This window comes from Clarias gariepinus, chromosome 13, assembly GCF_024256425.1.
Source record: "Clarias gariepinus isolate MV-2021 ecotype Netherlands chromosome 13, CGAR_prim_01v2, whole genome shotgun sequence".
Lineage (NCBI taxonomy): Eukaryota > Metazoa > Chordata > Actinopteri > Siluriformes > Clariidae > Clarias > Clarias gariepinus.
Window position 1 is genome coordinate 1,389,996 of NC_071112.1, and position 23,419 is coordinate 1,413,414.

At 41.4% G+C, this 23,419-nt stretch overlaps 1 protein-coding gene across 5 annotated transcripts in view; it reads left to right on the forward strand.

The window, feature by feature from the left end:
- The window catches only part of daam2 (dishevelled associated activator of morphogenesis 2), a 107,063-nt gene that overhangs the window by 11,052 nt on the left and 72,592 nt on the right, over window positions 1–23,419 (forward strand). The window contains exon 1 of one of the 5 annotated variants that reach the window (XM_053509434.1): window positions 16,897–17,201. The exons of the other annotated variants lie outside the window; for them this stretch is intronic. The gene's annotated coding sequence lies outside the window, so the exon portion shown is untranslated. Of the gene's footprint in view, window positions 1–16,896; window positions 17,202–23,419 lie in introns of those variants that run through there. 5 annotated transcript variants of the gene reach the window in all.

Sequence of the window (23,419 nt, forward strand, 5' to 3'; positions counted from 1 at the left end):
CTCGGTAGATTCTTCTGTAGAAAATGAGAAATCGAAGCTGCTTGAGGCACGGAAAACACACGGCGTGTTTAGGGATGACAGCCCAAGTACGTTTATACACAATAAATTACAAAGTTTTTACAAAGATTCCGTCAGTGCTTTACATTTGTGATTGAACGCGATGACTGGATGTAGCGTAAATCATATCATAAGGGAAGGATTACATCCTTAAAACCACAACGGTGTGTCTGATCAGATTGCTCTTCCAGAGCTTCACTTTTTCTTAGGAAAGCTCGCTAGCCGAGTGACGGTGTGAAGAAAGCATGTTCACCATGCCTTCTCGAGCATTTCAACCCACCTCGAAAATGTGTAACAGCTTCCATCACATATGGTTTAAAACGTCTGGAGCCTTTTAGGAAACTACAAAAACACCATGTGGACTTTTCTTAGGGGTCTCACCTGGGGGTCGCTCTTCAAATCCTTTAAGGCGATAGTTTGCAAATTTTCTTTGAATAGTCGCTGTTTGTAATTTGTTAGCATTAAAAATTGGAAGTGTTCAGCGACTCGCGCGTGTGACCCGGGACGGGCGTCGCAGCGGGAAGGTCGATGGTTTGTAAATCTTCTCTCCAGTTTGAGTCTAGGACCTCACGGCACGCTTCTTGACTGGTCTGTTCTCTGTATCCAGGAAGACGGCTAATAAACAAGCGACATGAGCCCACACTGTATTACTGTGTGCGTGTTTGTGTGCATTAGCAACAAAAGTCGCGTGCTCCCTCTGGACGTAGCATTAAACGGGTTAGAAATATGTTTAAGGGTTTGGTGCTAGACCTTTTGCTTCGGTTCTTGATATCGAAAAGACGTCCACGCGTTCCTTCCAAAAAGTGAATCCAGTGATGTAACGCTTGAGGAATCGGGAGCATCTCGCCTCAGCCCGCAGTATTATAATTCGATAATGACTCGCCTCAAATAATGACGCTGGAACACAGAGGAATTCTTTCACTGATAATAATGTGGTGTCTCTTTAAAAACCCATCGCGCAGCTTTTCGCCGCTGGAACACACACACGTTCTGATGATCCGCCGCCAGGTTGCCCGGGCAACAGGCTGCGCAACATAAACGGTGAGATGTTTCACGGAGCGCTGGGCTTTAGGAGCAGAAAACCTTATGCATTCTTTATCTCTGAGCTGCTGGATGTAACAAATCACACGGAACAAATCAAGCTTTGCGTTTCCTCTCCTTTTTTATTTATTTATTTATTTATTTATTTATTTTTTCTTCTTTGGACCCCTTCAGCCTTTCTTTTTAAATGAACCTTTTCATAGCAGGTCGGCTTTAGAGGGGGAGATTTGGGTCGAGAAATGATGATCAAGGCGGCTTTTACTCGCCGCGTAAAGAAGGATAAAGTGAGCAAGTGTGAAGTGAGCTAAGGAAAATGAAAAGGTAAATCCTGCGCGGTTTAAACGAGCTACACAGCAAGTCACACTGATGGATAAGAGCCGTTAATGCCACTGATTTTTCTCCTAGATGTGGTGGGAGCGGGGGCCAGTCCAAACAACGGGGCCGAGCTCACTCGGTCCGGGCTTAAAGCCAAGTCGGACCTGGATCGTGCAACAGCGCGCCGCCGGTATCGCCGTAATCCAGACTTCTAGCCTTGCCTTATCTTGATTCTGAGTGTGCTGCTATGATTGAGTGTTTCCCCAATGCGCCAAGAAATATTAAGTCTCAGGTTTGCGTTATGTGGAGGATAGAGACCGCGAGCTGCTGTTAATCACCAAATATTTGACATGGATAGATTACCAGAGTATAAAATAAAATGAAAAAGAAAAAGGCATGAAATATTTTCTGTTTTTTTCTAAACTATTTTTGTTTGTATTTTTATTTGTGTATTCACCGGGGCTTTATCTTGCCTTTGAGGGGTGGAAACACTTATCTACATATTTGGTCATATGTGTAAATTTTAAACATTCACTTTTATTATAAACATATTTACATTATCTCACTCTCCATCTTCCAGCACCTTTGCTGATTGACTCGGGGGTACATAAGAAGAAAACTATGGATGAACAGAAGTATTGGAACTCCAGCCTTTATTACTGTTACATGGTTTTCACCGGAAAAACCTCTGATTGTGCTACTGATGACGGCTGAAAAACCGAATCCTATTATTTCCTAAAATCATTCAAACACATCATTCTGTATGGTTATATTTTATGTACTTTGTGTATTACTTTTAAGTGATAGCTTTAAACATGCACTTCATTCTGCATTGCAAAAACTCAAAAACTCCCCCCCCCCCCCCTCTCCACCCCATATGATCATCAGAATTCATTTTATATTCAGATTATATTCAGATTATAGAGCATTCTCTTGTAGTTGCCCGAGTGCGTACACACCGAGACTGGCAGGTTGTGCTCATCACAGTAGGATGTAAAGTACACCTTCAATCCAGTGATGACTTTTGTGGCTTTTCCTCCTTTGAAGTCATCATCATGCATGCACTGAACTAGACTGAGAGTGTTTATAGTGTATGAATAGTAATCGACTTGAACTTGAAATGAAATATTCTAATATTTTGAGATACTGGATATATATATAAACACACTTTAATCCTGTTCTCTTTTCACTAAATCTGTTTGTAAGGAAACAATCCCAGGTCATCATCACTGATCCGCATCTGTAGCTGTTGTAGCCGCTTTGTGCTGTTGGCGTCTTGCACTTGTTGTTTTCTTACTCATTGAGTCACTGCTTCTTTTATTAACCACGCCTTAATTTACCATAGAATTGTCGCTTTATGTACATCACTCAACAACAGTCACGCTTTGTACAAATATTACCAGGCAATTTGTAGCACCAGAGCGATAGATGTATCAGGGTGGTGCCTTTGTGTCAGAGAGGAACTGCAGAGGAACTTTGTTCAGTCCATTCAAGCCTGGGTTCTTGCACGTAATCCCAACAGTGGAAACGGTGTGTGTGTGTTGATTTGGGATTTAATTTAGTTAAATTATATGGTGGAAGTGATTAACTTTTGACTTGTTTGTGCCTGATGGCAGAGGTGGTGATGGTAGAGGGTACAAACCTCAAAATGTTAAACCTTGGAAAGAAAAACGAAACCTGAATGCTATCTGCTGGCTTAGAGGATGCTAAATATTCTATTATATTTATTCCTGAATAGACTTTTTTTATATCAGCTGATGGATGTGTTAATGATTAATCGATTAGTCACTGATTACAAATGTATTTTAAAAAGGTTTGTTTTGCGTGTAGTGGCAACCCTGATAACCCAGCTGGAGTCCAACATTAGTTAGCGATCCGTAGCCCGGCTCTAGCCCGAGCTCTTTACATGCGTGCTAATACATTTTTTGTTTGAAGAGTTGGGTCTTGGTGATTTCTTTGTGACACCGGATTGAGTTCGCCTGCTGATGATCGTCTTCCGCTTCCTCCAACTTTATTTTCATTGGGACGTCTATAATAAAACCCATTGCTTTGGGTAAACCGAGCGTTAAACTGAAACTAAAAGGCAATAAAGATACTAGTACTTGCATGAAGGGCTTATAAAGTATCTTTAATGTCTCTTACATGCACTACTAAGGGTAAGTTTTTTGATTGGACAGTTTAAGCGCGAGTCCATAGATCATGTTCAGTTATAAAATTAGGCAAAAAATTACTGGCTGTGTGATACATTTTTTTTGCAATGAGATAATGGCACAAGTTTGTATTACATTTTTTATGTGATTAATTGTCTAGTACAAAATTGCACGCGACCCTAGCAGCTACATTGAAGCTGAAGGTGAATAGATTATTATTATTATTATTATTATTAAAGTAAGTTTTTGATTACGTGTTCTCCATGTCAGGTACTGTAATTTAATACAGTAATTAAAGAAAGTGAGTGCATCTTAATCATGCTTACATCATCAATCATCGTGATTCTTGGCGTGTTCAGCTCTTAGTGAAATAAGGGCAATGTTATGTCTGGAGAAAAAGCTTGACCGGAGCGTTTGCCTAATAAATACTGAGCTACAGTACTGTACATACCAGAATACTCATTTCAGTCTTTATTATTATTATAATTATTATTATTATTATTGTTATTATTATTATTATTAATCAGACGTCCCTCTTTGTGCTGTTGTAATAAAACTGTGATGAGACATTAGGTAGTGCCTTTGCTTTTAGATTTTATTCTATAGGATCTTTATCGGTTATCTTTGGTTGTGACGGATCTAAACCAGGTGTGTTATTTGAGCTTTTAAAAAAAATATATATATATTATTTGTGATTTTCTTATCGTCAGAAGTACTCGCTATATGTTGGGTGTTTTTCGTAAACATGGTCTGAATTATTATTATTATTATTATTATTATTATTATTATTATACATTTATTTATTTAGTATAAAAAATAAGTACTTAAAAATTATAAATATTCCATTATAATAAAGGACAGCTCCAAAGGGGCGTGGTGTTAATGGTGGCACCTGAGCACGGCTGCTTTTTACTTGTATGTCTGTTGGTTTCCAGGAGAGAGTTAATGTACAAACAACTGATGATGTAATCACACATCATTTTATTATAATATTCACCTTTAGAGGGGGTCAGCATCTTAATTATTATTTTTATTAATGTAATTGTTTAAACTATCGTGTGTGTGTACAATGTGTAAAGTTGTGTGTGTGTATAGTGTATAAAGTAAAAAAAAATCTATCTTAAAAAAAATTATTCTTAAATTCCACAGATGGCGCCGTTTGATTTTTAATTTTTTTAAAAAATTTATATGCATTCACGAGTGTGTAATTGAAATCTGCTTAATAGACGCGATATCACATTTATTCCGTGCAGTTCACGGTAACACAAAAAAATTTAATTAATGCTGTACATTTTTAAAAATTAAAGTTAAATTCCATGCGAACGAAGACGAAGCCGCGGGCACATCTTGTGTCTATATACACGCTGGCGCATGTGGTTAGTTTAGAAATTTTAACGTACTCCATTTATTTATTTATTTATTTATTTATTTATTTTAAAAACAAATTAATCACATGACCAAGTTTGACCCTATTGACTATAAGTTTCATTATAAAAAGCTCCTAGATGGAGGATTAAAAGCCACATTGTGTGCATGTAGGTCTAGATAGGCTCTAGACTGTTGATTTTTCGGATCTGGGGTTCCAGGTTCAAGCCCCGCTAATGGTGGGTCACCACCACGCCCCCATACCAGCGCGGGTCCAATTCGAGAGATTTGAATTTAATATTTGTTTGAGATATTATTTTAAAACTGCATAATCTGTTTCCTCTAACCGGTTCGTCATGCAATTATTTATATATATATATATTTTTTTATTCTGATATTGAACAACTTCTGCTTCTTTTCTTGTTGTGTTTAAAACCAGCACAAGCCAGTTGAGGCTCTGGTACATTTTATTGGTGCAAATAGCCGGGCGTTTCTTGTTGCTGTTTCAGTCGGGGCACGGAGTGTTGCCTAGCATCAATAGACATGCAGAGACGGAATAAAACGTCTCGTAAGCAAGATAGCTGAAGGAAAGACCCGAGTGTATATATGAGTGTATTTTAACGACGGGATTGTCTGGTCTTGCCCTTTTTTGACGGGAGCTGCTTGTTCTTGCCGCTTACACTGAACCCCGCCCTGATTTGGATTAGTGCCGTCAGAGGTGCACGAATATCCTCACTTTTATTCCAAACTTAATTGTGTGTGTGCATGTATGTTTTTTTTTTTTTTATTATTCTTTTTTTCCTTTTTTTTTTTTTTTTTTTACTCTGTTGATATTGCCTGCAATTACAGGTGTCTAGGGAGAGATTCTGCTCCTCTGTCTCAGTGCCTTCGCTCCAGGCGTGTTTTACAGTATTGTTTTGCGTCTCACAAAAGTGAGTTAAATCGTTATTAACATCATCAGTTAGAGCTACAGAGCAAAATCCACCCTGTGTCTCTCGACTGCACAGTAAAAAATGATCTCCATAAATTTCTTGCTGGCCCTGTTTTTTTTTTGCAGTTGGATTTACTGTTGCATTAAAATGCAATCCTGGCATTTCAGCAGTTTCGCTCCGTTCTTGTGAGCTTTGCAGGGGAAAAAAAAAGAAAAAAGAAAAAATGTTGAAAGCTTCTATTAATGCATGCTGTTTTAGGGATTGAAGTTGAAGAGTTTAAATATAAATTATTCACTCCTCACTGTTTTTGGTGGCGCGGACGCTCGAAGCGGAGAGACGTGCCCAGTGTTCGCTGTGAAGGTTATAAATGCTGAATGAATGTTCGGAGAGGGAGCCGTGTTCGTGGAGTCGGAGGAGGTGGAGCGAGGCTTTCCTGAAGTGTCGCGTGGCTGCGCTCGATGAGTCTGGCAGCCACAGCTGCTTCAAATCAACACTCCCCAGAAATAAGCACAAAGAGCTCCCTCATCCTCAGGAGTGCAGACTCTTTTCTCCCCCTCTTCCATCATTGCATCGTTTACTCCCTCACTCTTGTGCTGCTTTTGGTGAAGGGTGGAGTGAACGCTCCTCCTCTGTCTGGATTGCTCGTTTCCTCATTTCAGTGCAATTTAAATCAGTTCAGAAATTTTTTTTTTTAGGTTTGAAAAAGGCTTCCTTGTTAAGACTGGACGTCAGACAGAAATACGTCATTATCTAAACCTAGGATTGGAAAAACCACCGGTTTGAATGCTGTTTCTTGATGTACCCTTGATAGGACCATCTTTTATTTCATAGCACTATTTATTGCCAGGTTCCATATTACCAGGTTCGTAGGACCGGAGCTTTAATTTTGCCAGCATTTATTTTTCCCCATATATTTGGGATTATTAGGACCTCGTTGGTATAAAATCTAAGCATTGTCTTCAAACATAAAACATACAAATTGTTACCATTAAATGATGCTGCAAAGTGTCTCCTAATGAGGACAACAGGTGTCTGAGTTCGACAGAATGAAGTATTAGGTGCAGCGAACCCATGAAGTGATGTCTCCATATAAAGGACACAGAGACCCAGGAGGTTAAACCGGCAGGGCCAAAACCAGGCACCATCTCAGAAGAGTCAACTTATTGGCCTGCATCAAGCAAAGTACGCAACTGAGTTTTTTAACGAATAAACCTGACCTGATGAGTCCAGACTGAGCCTATTCCAGAGTGATGGGCGTGTCAGGGTGAGAAGGGAAGGACATGAAGCGATGCTCCCATCATGCATAGTGTCCACTGTACAAGCCTCTGGAGACAGTGTTATGATCTGACGTATTGTATCCAGGACTCCGAGCGTGAAAGAGTGGCTCTGGATCCATGAGGAATCGGTTTCACACATGAACTCAACACTATTATGACATGAACACCTTCTGGTCCACATCAGAGCAGCACTCGGATGTCCATGTGAAGTTGACAAAGCCAAGGTCGAAGGTCAGTGCTTGCTTTGGTCATGAGGAATGCGAGCATTGCACAACTTGAACCTAAAAAAGTGTGGGGAACATGCCGTCCCGCATCGAGAGCCGTAGTAAATCTGATGGAGTGCTCGACAAGCGAGGGGGCTGTTGCCCGGGATTAGCCGGAGACGCGTGCGTCCGAGGGTCAGAGGGCTTCGTCTGTTTCATTAGAAGTGCTAGATTTGAAATAACAAAAAAAAACAGTACATTTCATGTTCTAGTGTCTGGAGGTTACGGATGAGTGAGTTTGGTTTGTCCTGTATGTCTTTTTTTTGTTGTTCTTCACTCGCTGTTTTTTTATTTAAAGAACTCCGGTCTCTAATCACCCGAGGTCCTATCGGCAGGATAAATAAAAAGGAAAAGAGAAAACGCGTACAATCAACAAGGACGAGGTGTGTCTGTTTACTCTGCAGTCCTGCTGTTCAGGAGGAAACACTGGAGGTGTTATTGAACTCTTATTCATCCAACTGCAGTTACTGATCATTTTCTCATGTTCTCAGCCAGGAACTACATTTGAAACTCTCTGAAATCCATACAGTACATTCCTGACGTTTTCTTGCAAACTATGTTGAAAGTGACCCATCTTCCGGTTGGATCAGGAACCAAAAACATTTGCCAAAAACTCCTCATATTAAGTGATGTATGCGAGTGTACTGCTGATTCTTTAGGGGTAAGACGACTTCGTAACTTTAGCCTGAATCAGAACAGATTGTTCTTGGCATCTTCAGAAATAAACAGGAAGGGTTTGTTTTAGTTTAGAGGCGTAGGGTTAAATCAGATGAAGTTACAGTTCTGTCTTTTAAAAGACGTAATCTTTCACATTCCACATGATGCAGCCTAATTTAGGGACGGAATCTGGACTGGGGCCCAAATGGACCGATCCTGTCTGCAAGAACGTCATTTAGAAGGATGTCGGTCTTAGATTTCGTGATGATGAACTGCGGTACACGTTGTTAGCTTCCTTTTTTTGGTGATTTGCTACTTTCCGATGGACATGACGACAGGAAACAGTTTTTCTGCTTCTTGTAAACACGTTGCTGATATTTTTCCCGCTGACAGCTGTTTACAGATGAAGAGACGCTTCATGTAAACACTTCCTATTTGTCTCCAACCATGTGATTTAATCGAGTGGATACGCACGCAGCAGACTCTTTAAATCGCCAACGTCTTCTCTGCTCTCGCACGGACGCGACCCCAAAATCATCCCGAGGTCACGATTTGAGACGTGCACCTGTTTCTCGGGACTCCTTGTTCTATAGAAGATCATTTGCAGATGTGGCATCGGATGAGATGTTTTACACAGGTGTGTGTGTGTGTGTGTGTGAGGGAATCCAGCAACGAACCAGGCTCAGGTTTCTAATTGTCTTGTAACTGCAGCACTTTATGAACATGTGGGTGCTGATTTATAGCCTTTGATGATTCTACACATGGAACAGTTTAGACCGTGTGTGTCCTTACTCTGCTTATAAAGGCACCTTCGGTGAAGTGCACAGTCATGGGGTTTGTTAAAGATCCATAGACCAGAGGTACAAGTTTTATACGGTTCGTTCTGTGCATCTGGATTCGGTGGTTTGGGAAGAACTCCACCACGGAGAGAACTTCTCATCTCTGTTTCTGGTCTACTCACGCCATACCGCCCAAATGGAACGTGTAGAAGCGCAACAGCGTTTTACTGTCAGTTAAATTTATTAAGACAACGGTACAACCTGCGAATTTTACCCCAGTTATAGCCGTGTGGCTGTGCAGGTGGAGGTTGAAGATTTTTTTTTTTTTTTTTTTTGTGTAGCAAGTGTACACTGCCTTGTCAAAGTAAACATTATAGTTTCAGAAGGTCTTGCATCGAGCAAAGACGACAACTAAGGAGATTTCTGAAAGTACAATATTGGGGAAAAAAAAAAACATAATGAGTGTGCGTGGTCAGAGATCGCTTAAATGCTTGGCGAAGTCGCGTTGTAAAAATATCTGATGAGTCCTGATTGGGTCCCTGTCCCAGAGTGATGGGCGTGTCAGGGTGAGAAGGGAAGGACATGAAGCGATGCTCCCATCATGCATAGTGTCCACTGTACAAGCCTCTGGACTCAGTAACGTTATGGGGCAATAAAATGAAGTCAGCTGACCACCTGAATGTACTGAACCACCAGGTCATCACATCTATGGAGTTGTGATACTTCCTTCCTGTTGGCACTGAGCGTACTCCAGGACTCAAGAGTGTGTGGGTGTGACCCTGGGAGCATGAGGAATCATTTCCACACCACATTGTGTGTATTCAAAGCAAAATGTGTTGGAATGAAAATATTAGTGTGTTCAACCTCTTTGTCCAGGACGTGTCTGTGGGTGTTTGTGCGACAGCTGAGACGGTAGAAAAAGCTCACGCTATAAATGGAGACTAATTGCGCTGCGGCAGGAAGACGAGTTTCTGAACGGCAACAATTTGTAAAACAACCAAAACCACACAGTCGAGGAAAAAAAACGGGGTTGCAGCTGCCAAGGGTCAGAACCACTCGAGTGTGTAAACTCTGTTTGTTTGGATTATGGTGTCTCTGAGTAACGGCGAAACACTTGAGTGTTCGGTCTTACGGAAATATAGGTTGAGTAACGTGTGATCCTGATCACTTAGTGCAGTTGCAAAAGTGTATGATGATCATTAATCAGCTCATTTTATTATACACAACCTTATTATTATTATTATTATTATTCGTAAGGATCTTGTGTTGTGCATCCAAAGTTCGAGAACAGTTTGATGGCTTACTTCATAAACAGGAGAGGGATTTAGTTTTATGTCATAATGATAAAAATAATAATTAATAATAATAATAATAATAATTTAGTAGTACCTCGGCATACACAAACGCTGGATTAGGAAATTTCATCTTGAGAACTGAAATCTTGCAAGAAATTTGCCGCAGCATGGGAAGTATTTTTGGCACTCGAGCCACTGGACCGAGCCGAACCGAACGCTGATTTGCTCCTAGGCTGCGCGTGCACATGAGGGGACATCCGGGAGACATTCAAAATTTGTTTGCGTGAGTGGAAAGCCAAGCAAAGTGAGTTTTTAAGTTTTTTTTTTTTTGCATTTTGTGCAAAAAGCAAGATCCGTAGCAAAAAGAAAAAAAGGGAGCCGCTTTTAGTTTGGGTTTTAAAGCAGCTGGTGACGAGAGGAATCATAATCATAAATTAACTTTGAGTGAGGTTTAATGTCTATTTATCCCATATTTTACTTCATTTAGATTTTTGCATATAAAAACAGTGTTTGAAATCGTCATTTGGGCGACTGGAACAGATTCTCTCCTATGGGACGATGCGGTTCACATCACGGAATTTCGCCTCGAGAACTCGCCTCCGAAACAGATTCAATTTGTATGCAGAAGTTTTGGAGTTTGGCTGTTAGAGATTTGTGTTCATTTAGCCACAACGGCATTAGCGAGCTCAGGTCATGCACTGGGGTCGAGTGAGGACGTCTGGGATGTAGTCTGGTTTCCAGGTCCCCCCCCCCTTAGGTGTTTAGTAAGGTTCAGGTCCACTCGAGTTTGGGTTCAGGTCCACTTGTGTTCTTCCACTCGAGCCTTAACAAATCATGTCTTCCTGGAGTTCTCTTTGTGTACAGTTATATTGATAAGCAAGAAAAGGTTTTGAACTTTTAGTTGAAGTGAAATATAAATTGTAAAGACATGATATGATGCACAAGATATGTGCAACATGATGGAGATGATCCACGAGTGGGTGTAATGGTCAAACCGTGTCCTCGATTGGGTTTTGTAAAGAACCAGAACAGAATATATTTATTAGAGAAGTTATCCAAAGGGTTCAATTAAAAAACAATAAATGATCAGTAAAGACTTGGAGAATCGACTAAAGGAGTTACTCAAAAATGACAGAATGAATCTGTAGCAGTGGTTTGTTATTCACTATCTGTGTAATCTGGACGTGCATATTAATCCCTAATCATAGAGCCCTCTCTTATAAATTTTTTTGCCCATTTATGGATTAATCTGGGTTTAGGTTGGGTCACCTCCGCTCAGACCAGCGCTCTGTCAGCTGAGCTTCAGTGCTGTTCTTCAGAAAACCTGTGTGTGATGTCTCTAATGGTTTGTCCAGTTCTTTTTTTTGTTTTAATGTAGTCCACGGTTCACGCTGAGCTTTTAAGAATAGACCTTAGATGTACAGAGATGCTCGAGATAAATGTACAGTCATCTGACAAACTGCCTGAAATGCAAATCTCTGATGCAAAAGTATTTACTTTCACATTTGCATCATTATATGACATCATTCTCGAGATGACCTCACCGAAGACTTTTTCAGATTTACATATTCTATTAATAGTTTCTTTTTTACGTTTCACTATAAGTTGCACTATATAGTGAAACATCGCTGCATTCCCAACTAATCAGGAAGAGGAACCTGTGAGTGACTCCGCGCCCATGTGTGGACGACCCCTTTCGCAGGTCTGTGTGTGTGTTTACATGATTTGAAAGGTGTGAATAATGAAGATTGACAGGTAACGGTTAAATCCATTTAACCCCAGACCAGGAGCGGGCCCCGCTGCCTTCTGTTTTCACATGTGACTTGCCCAGTGTTGGGGGACGTTACTTTTTCTCGATAATATTTTTGTTGATTTTAATCAGGGATATAACAGAGTAAACATGTTTCAATACAGATTTTATAACCCCCTTATAAACCCCTATAGCACCCACGTCACCCTACCCCACCCCTCCCTGACTCCAGGCCAGCTGTACATGTATAAGAGAGGCTAGACGCCAGACAGGACGTTACTTTTTAAAGTAACTAATTACATTACAAAATTACTGTCATTAAAAAGGGATCGGTTACATTACAGCGTTACTTTCTGATAAAAGTAACTAGTTCGAGTACTTTTCCTTTGCAGAAAATGAAAACTCCTTTGTGATTCCTCTTGACACAGTAACCTGAACACCTTTTTCTGTAAATCGAATGTTCTACTTAATTAGCAGATGTAAAAAGAATACCTGATTATTATTATTTTTTTTTTATTTTTTTTTAAATCCTATGATTTCATTTACAATTATTACTATCCATGAAGGCAGGTTGTTTTTGTGTAGCTTTGCTCGTTTGGGTTCGTGTTTATCCTGACACGATGCACCACAGGGCTCACTGCTGGGTCCTGAGAGAAAAGAGGCACAGCCGAGAGAACGAACGATGCGCTGTCTGTTTAAACCATTTTGGTCTCGGTGATAAATAGAGGTTAGAGGAGGTTCATGGCTCTTGAGGTCAGTCTGCGAATGCCAGAGATTTTCTTATTCTGCAGTTTGAACGAGTGTTTCTGCCTCGTCTCTCTCGTCCCGGCCACTATAACTAACGCCTTTTTGATTTGGACCGGATTAAAGGAGTGTTTATCGGTCGACTGCACGTTGCCTTTCCGCCACGTCCGGAACAGAAGCGAAAATATAAAGTTGGGTGTTTCTCGCGTAAGTGATGGTGTGTTTGATTGTCCCGTACAGGAGCTAAGAATACTATCCAGATCCGTACCAGCTTCCAGTCATTCCTAAAGCGCCGTCAGCCGTGCAGTCCCAATTGCCTTGTTATGGATATTTGAAGACATGGCGTCCAAGCCTACCATTAAGGAAAGAAGCTCTGTCTGTTGTTGCATTTTATTGGGTTTGATTGCTGTAGGGTTTTTTTGTTATGATAAAGAAATAGGATAAGAGAACATGTTCAGTGTTGTATGAACCAATGTTTTGGTTTTCTTTGTTTTTTTTAAGGAGGTCTCACAAATTAACAAAACCTTTTGTGTGTCAAAAAACTTGATTTTTGTTCCAAGTTGTCAACTCTCATCCCGTCTCTTGCGTCTAGTCGATCGACTTCTTTGGTGATGCGATGTGATGGCTCATGGGTGGATTTAGCATTTTTTTTTCATGTTAAAGTACTCCAGTCTCCCTGTTTCTGCACAGCGTTGGTGGCTGCCCTGCTGTAAGAGGAAACTCTAATCATGTCCCGTAAAACACGAGTCCGTCGTGCATGTCTGCAGATCCGTGACGCGCTCTGTTGCGGTCGAGTGTGACCGCTTGTGCTGCGCTCTTCCCACCTAGCTTCTTGGATAACATCACGGTGTCGAAGATGACTGCGTCTGCCCTTTCATTTTCTTTCACTCAGAAGCGCATGCTATAATGATGGAGTATCGAAACAAAACACGCCCGCGATGGCAGAGGACGGCGAGTGCCACACAAACGGATCTGAGCGCAGTGGAATTCCTCTCCTCGTTGAAGGTTTATGTGATGTGTGTTGGAATGCAGATGTTTAAGTGTTTATAAAATACATTTATTCATTCTTGTGGATATAATTTAAGATGTACAGTAATGTGCAAAAGTCCTCATATCTTTACATTTTGGTTCCAAAGCTACAGACTGTCTTATATTTTTATTATATATATATTGCTGAGTGGTTGGAACAGACGAGAGGGGAAATGAGGTCGCTGCAGAGGTTGTTACATAAACAAAAAGTTCTTAAATTGTATATTTAGGCACTTTTCAGCCTGTCGCAGTGAAACTTTTGTTCACATTTCTTTAATTTAATTTACATCATTAAATTTAATGTAATTTGAAGAAATGGGGGACTCAAGACCTTTGCCCAGGACTGTCCTCTTGTATACCATCCTGTACTGTATGTGCTGAATTACTCACGTTCTGCACAAGGCAGTAAGAGGACAGATGGGGTTTTTCAGTGAAGCAGAAGAGGAAGCAATACTAAGAACTGCAATAATGGATGTGTCCCTGGAGAAAATGAAGAATGCATTTAGCTTAATTGTAGCACGGTTTTCTATATCGTGGCCTTTTGGGAGACACGGCCATGATTGAACGTTGTTGAGAACAGCATTTCTTAATGACGCACTACATTTGACGTAGATGCGTACTGTGTTATTTAATTTTTTTTTTTTTATCAGTTTTTGTTACGAAAAGTAGTGAATGAGTTTTTCCTTTCAGCTCTATTAGGACAATAGATTTGCTTCTTTAAATAACAGAGTAACTCATTAGTACAAACAGGGTTCAGCACGTAGAAAAGGCAACATGTGTGTAGATCTGTTTGATTTGGATCGCTGCAATCAGCATTAAGGATCAAAGCCGAAACATCAGCATAATGGAAAAAGTTAAAAGTGTTTGGAAATTTATTTGCTGATCAAAGTCTTGATTTCTCACACTAAAGAAATGTTTTTGTAATCTTTTTTTTTTTTGTATTTTATAATTAAACAAAAATGTTTTAAAATGTGGAAAAAGAAATCATTAATACAAGTCGCTGAAACATCTGCAATTCATAAGGAGGGATAATGGGTGTGGGTGTGTGTGTGTGGGGGGGTGTTAATCCCTGCATTTAGTAAATCATGGTCGTCTGCATGGTGGCACAGTGGCTTAGTGTTATCTCTGTCTCCTCACAAATCCAGGGTTCAGGGTTCGAATCTCGCCTCCACCCTGTGTGTATGAGGTTTGCATGTTCTCCCGGTTCTTATTGGGTTTCCTGGTACTCTGTTCTTTCCCCCACGATAGAAAGACACGCTGTGTAGTAGGGACAGGAATCACCAGGGACAACCCGATACAATATTATCACAATACCTCTGTGTCGGTTGGATTTGTATTGCGATTCTGTTAGTATCGCGTGAATAATTTTGAGTGCACCACCTGTAGGATTATAGAGGAACTGCACCATATCATAATCTCAAATGCAAACTTGTATAAATTAACAATTAGTTTTTAAAAAAATAGTCTGTGGAGTGATACTTAAATTGCCAAAGAAAAATTGCCCAATTATTTTTTTTTTTTTACCTGTGCTTGTGCCCGGTGATGGGTTGGCACTTCCTAATAGACTCCTGGGCCCAAATTCAGAAAGCTTCTTAAGCATAAACGTTGCTCCTAGTGATGAAATGAAAGAAAATAGTGGAAAGAAGAAATATTCTCCAAAAACTAAACATAAAGCTAAAAGTAAAAACTGCTCTTCTGTCTATAATCTATTTTCACAAAGAGTGCATTTTAAGTCCTTTTTTATCAACCAATCACAGTCCTTAAATTGTTGCATCATCCCTAGCAATGGGGTCACCCACACCTCCTCACTAAGATAAAGGGTTTTGTACGTTCCTTACTCAGAGTTACTCCGAGGCGTTTTCTAAATCACTTTTAGTCTAGGACTCCCAGCTAGGACTTTTTAAGCTAAGATAGGAGCTCTCTAAGAGAATTATAAGAAGCTTTGTGAATACGGCTCCTGGCTCACTACAATTTATATGTAAAATTTTAAGTTTCCAGTAAGTAAATAAATAAATAAATAAATATGTAATTCTTATTAAGTTGTTAAATTTGGTTGGTAGCTGCTGATGGTTGCCATCAAGCGTTAACTTAAGCTTAACCAGATTAGCTGGAACGGTGCTTAAATAATTGCCAAAATGTAAACTTTTTTTTAGATATGCTTAAGTAATTCATGCATAAATTATTATATTCAGCCTTTTTCTTTGTTTGTTTTTTGTAAGCTCCATAAAAATGACGAGGCAGAATTCCTAACTCGTGGACATCAATGGGACGCACTTGTCAATTATTCTGTCAATATTTCAAAGGAAACACATCAGACAAATCAATACAGGGGCCACAAATAATGATTTCCTGCTTTCAACCTTAACGTCCAGCATTAGATAGATGGGCTTTTGAACTGAAACTGCTGTGTGTCAAGAACGGTCAGGGGTCACTTACGACATCCCAGCTGCTTCCCTTCTTTACCTTCTCTCTCTCTCTTTCTCTCCTCCCTTCATGGCCGTAAGTTGCCCTTTTGCAGTCTGTACTGAGAGTATGCCGAAAGTAATAGTTTTTGGCGAAGTTTACCGAATTGTCAGATAATTGGCAGGTGTAATACTCCGCTCCGCTTTGCGTTGCACAATGAGGGCTTAATACGTTCAAGATGAGTAGCAGAGATGCTCACGGAGGGAGTCTCGGATTACCAACAGCACAGCACCCCTGTCCGTCTCCTCAGACCTCCGTTTTCATGGTGATAAGGTAATTACCCTGTGGCCCTTGCGGAGGTGATGTGGCGACACTTATCTGATTTCTGTCCCAATGCCTGTGTAGTCAAACGCTGAGGACGTGACGTGACGCGACGTGATGTCTCCACCAGAGCTTTGTTTAATCAACCCGTTCGATTTGCATTGACATTTCCTGAATTCACAAGCCTGGAATTTGCTTAGTCATGCAAGTTGTTCTGGGCTGAGGCTGGATTTGAGAGTGTGTGTGTGTGTGTGTCTGAGGAAGACATTGGGCAGGAAAGGAGTTCCTCTGGGTGTTCCATGATCCCCAGCCCACTTCCGCTATGGAGCTGAGCTGGGGAATGTGCTTGCTGAGGATTGGGAATGGTTATGGGAGGAGTGGGGGTTAATGGGAAGTCCAAACTGTGAAAGGGTCACTTCCTTTCATCCTGCGCTCTTCCCATACTGGCTAATATACACATGCATGCTGTTACATGCTGAGGTCAGTACGCAGAAGAGGATGGGATAGAGAGAGTGAAACGGCACAGAAGACACACAGAGTGAGAGGGAGGGATAGAAAGTAGAAGGAGGAGGGAATATAATGTCAACAGCTCCAGTCTCTAAAACACAGGCTCTGACGTTGTAGCCTCGACAGAAAGTGTCAGGCTGAATCAGGAATATCATTTTGTTTTTTACTTTTGATATTCACTAGTTTGCAGAGACGGATCCGGATAAAAAGGAGGTAGGAACCGCTCTGCACCATCACAGGAACTTTTTAAAGGATCTCGGTTTGCTCAGGGTGTACGTAAACATGAAAGATCTTCAGTGGTTGCTTTATGGAATGGGTGAGTAGACGTTCTGCAACCTGATCACACTGTTGATATCCAAGGTTTGTGTTCATCCCTGTAAGATGATCCAGACTGGGCAGACTTCTTTAGAACAGGATCCAGATATATTTGCAGTATGCGAAGCTTTAAATAGAACGAATGGTGCTGTTTAAATTCCATGCTGCCAAAGAGGACGACTTCCAATAAAATGAGCATTTGGAAAGAGCTTTCCTTTTATACCTACCAATCTATAAACCTGCTTAGGACTATAGTTAAGACGTATATATCTGTCTCAGTTCTGCTGTTTGAAATGTAAATCTCAGTGGGTCATAGAAGGTCCTGTTCCTTTTAGAGTGTCTAGATGTAATAAAGCTTCAACGAAGTATACAGAACTCAACGCAACGATTGTGTTTGGAGATGATTCTGTTAGGAGAAGTTGATTTAACTTACTCTTTTTGGTCAGTTGGCCGTCCACTGTAGGATTATGGATCACTGTCCAAATTGGAATCATGGGATTTCTAGTTGGAACTGGAGAGAATTAAAGGATGTTAGGACTTGCATGGTGATGACTTGCATGGTGATTATTTTAAAATAATGGGGGGTACCATTTAAATGCCATACTGTGTTCTGGGAACCGGTGTGATTTAACATATCTTTATTCTTCCAGTCTTGTATAGTCTCGCCTTTCACCCTATCAGACAGTCTAAACCCCTAAACTATTCCTCTGTGCACTCCACCAGCCTCTGATCTGCTCCCCAGTGGGTCTACCAGAGAGCCAAAAAGGTCAACACTCTACTGACCTTGATCCTTTCCTCTCTGACCCTATGAGAGAGTCTAAAGCATAAACCCAGGGCTTAAACTTCACCCCTGCCTGACCCAGTGCTGCCTAAAAGGTCAATCATAATGGACCAACCTGCATTTAGGGGGTATCTGGCTACTGGGCTTCTGGAGTGAAAGGTCCTGATTTCAAATCCCAAACACAAACAAGCTGCCATTATCGGGCCCCTTATTGAGGCCCTTTCCCCTGAACTTCTCAGTTGTATTGTAACCCCTTAATGGGTTAATGGGTTAAGGGTTAATGGCCTTGTCTATAGTAGTTGATTAATTGACGCATGGTAGCTGTTGGTCTGATGTGTTCAGGGAGTTGGTCAGGGGTCTGAGGTAACATCTGAACAGGAACTATGGGTTTTTATCCGGACCTGGAGAGGATTAAAGAATGCTAGGAATTGTAGTGTATTGTAAAGACTCTGGGAATGTTAGTTTTAGGGTGTTTTTATACCTGACCCATTTAGTGCAGTTGAATTCCCCCCTGGTGTGGTTTTGTTTGGGCAGTTATGAATACAACAATCGAGTTTGGATTTGAACCAACACAACCATAGCATGAACATTTCTGGATGTGGTCTTGGGTCTGATCCCAAATGACCTCTGGAGGGGATCGTTTGCGGCGGGAACGCGATCCGATCTCGGTGCGAACATGGAGTGCTCTGCAAGTTTAAACTAATTGTCTGCAGAGGCTCGGTGCGTGCTGCATGATCCCTGCACGCTTACAGAACACTTCTTCAGGTTAACAGGTTGAAGATCAGCATGTCGTTGTACATGCGTTAATATTCGCCCCCCTGTCGTTGTGCTCAGCTGCCTGTAGGCTGAATGTCGTCTTTGCAAATTGTAACACAATGTTGTATTTTTAAGGCATTTTCTGGAAATCTTGGCATGGCTTTGGTTTCACCAAAAATAGGGTTATGACCAAATGCCAGTTGTTGCCATTTCTCTGTTGCAGATCGACTTCCTTTCATATGCGTATTCATCGGTACACAATGCTGATCTTTTTCTGTAATTATGTTCTTGTCTTTTGACCAGTGAGCCGTGGGAATCCTCTCACCTCCCTGGTATCAGTGCATTTTAATTTACTCGAGTATTTCAGTATAAAATGAATTCGAACCAAGTGGGAAAACTGCCCAGGTTTACAAACAGGTCTACTGGTTCAGGATCCAGACTAGTGCAAATGAACTACAGCTTTGAAAACAATCTCGAATGCCAGGCTTTGCTCTGGGGGACCAATCAAATTCAACTAGCCTAAATTCCATTAGCCTCTAAAGCCCTAAACCCCTAAACCCATGGATCTCCACTTCACCGGCCTTGATCCTCTTCTTTCTCTCTGACCCAATCCAGGGTTTAAATTTCACCCCAGTCTGACTCAGCAATGCCATCACTAGCTCGAAAGCTTAAACCCTGTTTATTTCACAGCTGTTTGATGTTCTTCACCAGTCCTCTCTTGGTGTACTGTATCAGTAAAAGTAGAGCAGAACATGTGGTGTATCTTTTTGCAAGGCAGCTTGGGAGACAATCTGGTCTGTAAAAGACAGTAATAAATGAGAAGCAAATCCCAAAAGGTGTCAAGTCCCCCCCCCCCGCCCTTGCATTTAATAAAATTATGGATTTATGAACTAACATATGCTCCTCAAAGCAAGAGCTCCATTAACACACTTAATGGAGATCTGATGTTTTCCGGTGCATCACCAATTATGATGACATCTCATTGTTTTGCTTTTTTTTCCCTTTAGAATTATTTTCCTGGGTTTTACAGATTTTTGAACTGCTTGCTCACACACCCATATTATCCATTGCTTCCGTTTTGGTGAGTTTACAAACCCATGATTGGCTAGTACCGCGATTGATGCGAGAGTGCTAGAATACCACCCGTCCCCCCCTCGGCCAATCAGCTTTCTCTAGGCTCCCCACCGTGGTGGGCTACAACGTTACCCGGGATTCAAACTCGCGATCTCTGGATGGTGTGAACTCGTTACTGCTGTGCCACTCAGGCCACTCACTATAGGTTACTGTTAAAGCTGATAATCAAAACAGATTATCGTTAATATACATTAGCAACCGTTGTGTAAACATTTCTACCATTTACTAGCGTGAAACATAAATATTGTACAGTTTGCATTTTTTTTTTTGACGTTTTGTTCATTCATGAAATGTCACAGGAAATGCTCAAGGGTTGAAATAGTGTTGTATTAATGCTGATGTCATGGAAGTCCCCAAGCGAAGATGGGGGAGAAAAGGGAACTCATTGTGCCGCTCAGACAGATTCAAGGCTGATAATGTAGAAACTTTTTTGGAGAGCTATTTCAAAGGCCGTCTCGAATAGAGGTACTGTAGTACACAAGGCATGCGTAAGGCCCCGATGCTCACATTCCGTTCATTATGTGTGACCATGCAGAACTCTGTTCATCAGTGTGCAGCTGTTGACCTTTCACCTTACAGAAAGGTGACACAGCTTGGTAATATATGATGCCAAAATGCCAAGGCCACCCTTTTGGCCCTGGGTTGTCTGACTAAGGCAACACAAGACTAATGACAAGTCGGAGGAGCAGGTTTGTATCAGCCTGTCACCGCTCTGGGTGAGTCGACGTAACACGCCTGGAGATACTGGAAATGTGTTACCGTTGGCCTGGGCACTTCGGAAAGTTTCAACAATCGAGCAGCTGCTGAGTCGATGATTTGGTTTTGTTTTTTTTAGTGAAAGCATGGACTTGGTCTTCGTTCAAGGTTGGAAGTCCGTAGACAGTTTGATTAAACGCAGGTACGGAATAGTAATGTGTGTAAGAGTGCACAGTCTGCCGAACATCATGTCACTTCTACAGTAGCAAGCAGGCGATATAACTCGACTTCAAGATTCCCACAGACCTCAAAATATCCCTCCAGTTAATGAGACACAAACAAACAAACAAACTAAAGACAAGCGTTTCCTGCTCCTGTATCTGAGATCCCAGCAATGTTGCGCTATCAGGTTCCGCGAGAGCCTTGATGAAACATGGGACCGTGCTGTGAAGAGTGCGTGGAATGCAAGCGCTGGCATAAATAGCATCCATTTCATATTGCCCCCCCTCGCTATCTACAGATCCTCACAGCGACAGATGTATTTGTGAGCTTAAAAGTGGGTCAGTAGTGCTATATTTTTAAGACTCTGTTATAGCGCTGGGCGATTAATTAACACCGACATTTAGAACCTTAAAACAACGTAATTTTGCCCATGTCGTTAATGTGTGTGTGTTCATGTCTGGGAGAACATGCAAACTCCACACACATGGACCTCGAGGTAATCGAACCCAGACCATGGAGGTGCGAGACCACAGTGCCCCGTGTCATATGGATACTGCCTTATAGATAGCCGATTAAATTCCGTATTTAAATGATGCATATCATGATAATTCTCCAAGAAGATGGAAAGAAATAACCCACACCATTTCCTCCATCACACAGACTGTACAATAATGTCCCAGATTTAAAAGTTAATCATATTCGCTGTGCAAACTTATCCGTAAAAAAAAAAAGAGTTTGTTAATCGCAATTAAGGCAAAACATTCAACGAGTCGTGATGTTGATTTTGAGGTCGTATCTCTCAGCACTGCTCTGCAATTTCATTCCTGTCCACGTACTTTAACCAGCATCTCTAATTACATGGTTGTGATGTTCCATATATTTCATGGGTGTCTTTATATGATTATTATCTCTGATCCGTCTCTTATGTGAAAGTCTTTAAGAGCCTTGAATTGAAGGTCATCTTCATATTGCTGGTGATTAATAACTGCCTGTTAATTGAGAAAGCAGCGTCCAGGGGTGACGTGTCCTCCTTATGTCTTCCAGAGGATTAGTTTTAGACAGAATTGATGCTTAGAGTGTTTGTTTGTTTGTTTGCTTTTATAATTTACAACCAAAATTGCTGACTACAGATTTAAGGAAGTCCCCATAACCGCACCCCCCCTCCCCCTCCCCTCCCCAATAGGTTTATCGTGCATCGTTACAAAATTAAGCTATTTTTGGGAGTTTCATCTTTTCCATGTTTGAAGTTTGAACTTTTCTCCTTTTTTTTTTTTTTTTTTAAGACTAAGCCTTTCTAAACATCGCCGTCTGTTTGATTTGTTTTTATTGCTATTAAAGCAAATCAAAGGAAGTCACTTAGGGGGATTTCCCCCCCCCTCCCCCCTCGACACCCCCAACCCCAACCCAACCTTCTGGATTGTTGCATGCAGGCTGAAATTGAGTTCTGGTCTCCAGAGCAGATGTTGGACATGGCTTTAAAATTTTTTTATTTTTTTACAGTTGACAATGAGAGAATGGAATGGCTTTTACCGACAAGCCTCGTGAATCCCCACTTTTCCTAGATTTAACTGGAATATTCACGCTCCCCAAAGAGGGAAGGAAAAAAAACCCACGAGTCCTGTACGCCGTTTGTTAGGAACAGAGCCTAGAGCGTGCAGACGAAATGTGGCGGGAAGATGTGAGGCTTAAAGCCTCTGATATGCAGATAGCTCGCTCGCCGCAGACACGTAAAATAGACGTCTGATGCGCTATTAGATGAACTAACTCGTGCATGCACGGCTTCGGAAAGAAGAAAAATCGCAGTGAAATTTCCACAGACTAAATCCTGACCTTTTGGCGTCGAGTTTCTCAGTGGGGGGAAAAAAAAAAGGAAAGAAAAATCTGAACGTTCTCTCTTTCCGCCTTTTCAGACCAGATCTTATCTGATAAAGAGATGGAGAGGAAATCATTTAGAGGGTCTAGAGGGGTGTGTGGGGCGGGGGGAGGGGGCGGGGGGGTTGGAGGTATGGGGGGTGTATTAGGGGGGGGATGCCTGGGTTTGTCATTCCGAACAATCTTGCTCATCGTCTTCAAGTGCACGTAGGCACAGAGTGGTCCACTGACGGCCGCCGCGGGTTGTGTATATAAAACTTACACCAGGGATTTTACGATCTTCGAATGCAGATCTCAGGATACCGACGGCCCGATTTGTTCAGAGTCGAAGGGCTTTTTTGGAACGGGTATCTCCGAATGCCTTCCGCGTTTTTTATTTAATTTGTGTGCCATCCCACATGAGCATTCCCGTGTTCCACATGCCTACACTCTGTGCTAAAACAAACAGAGCTTGCTTTCAAACGAGGAGCTCCGCGCTGGAATGCATCTCTGCAAATGCGCCATGAAATGATGTAGACCCTCTATTACACGGTTAGTGATGGTCATTCATCAATTCTGACTGGAGCTCCTCTCGCTCATTCCTGGGTTTAAAGGGAAAAGAGATGATGCAGTAACAAGTTAGGAATGTGTGTACAATCTGTGTGTGTGTGTGTGTGTGTGGATGGAAGTAATCGACGAGGCATCCGGTGGGTCGTTACACCAGCACACTTAGTTATTATCTTTGTTTCTATATTAGGACTGAGTGGGTGTTTGAGTGT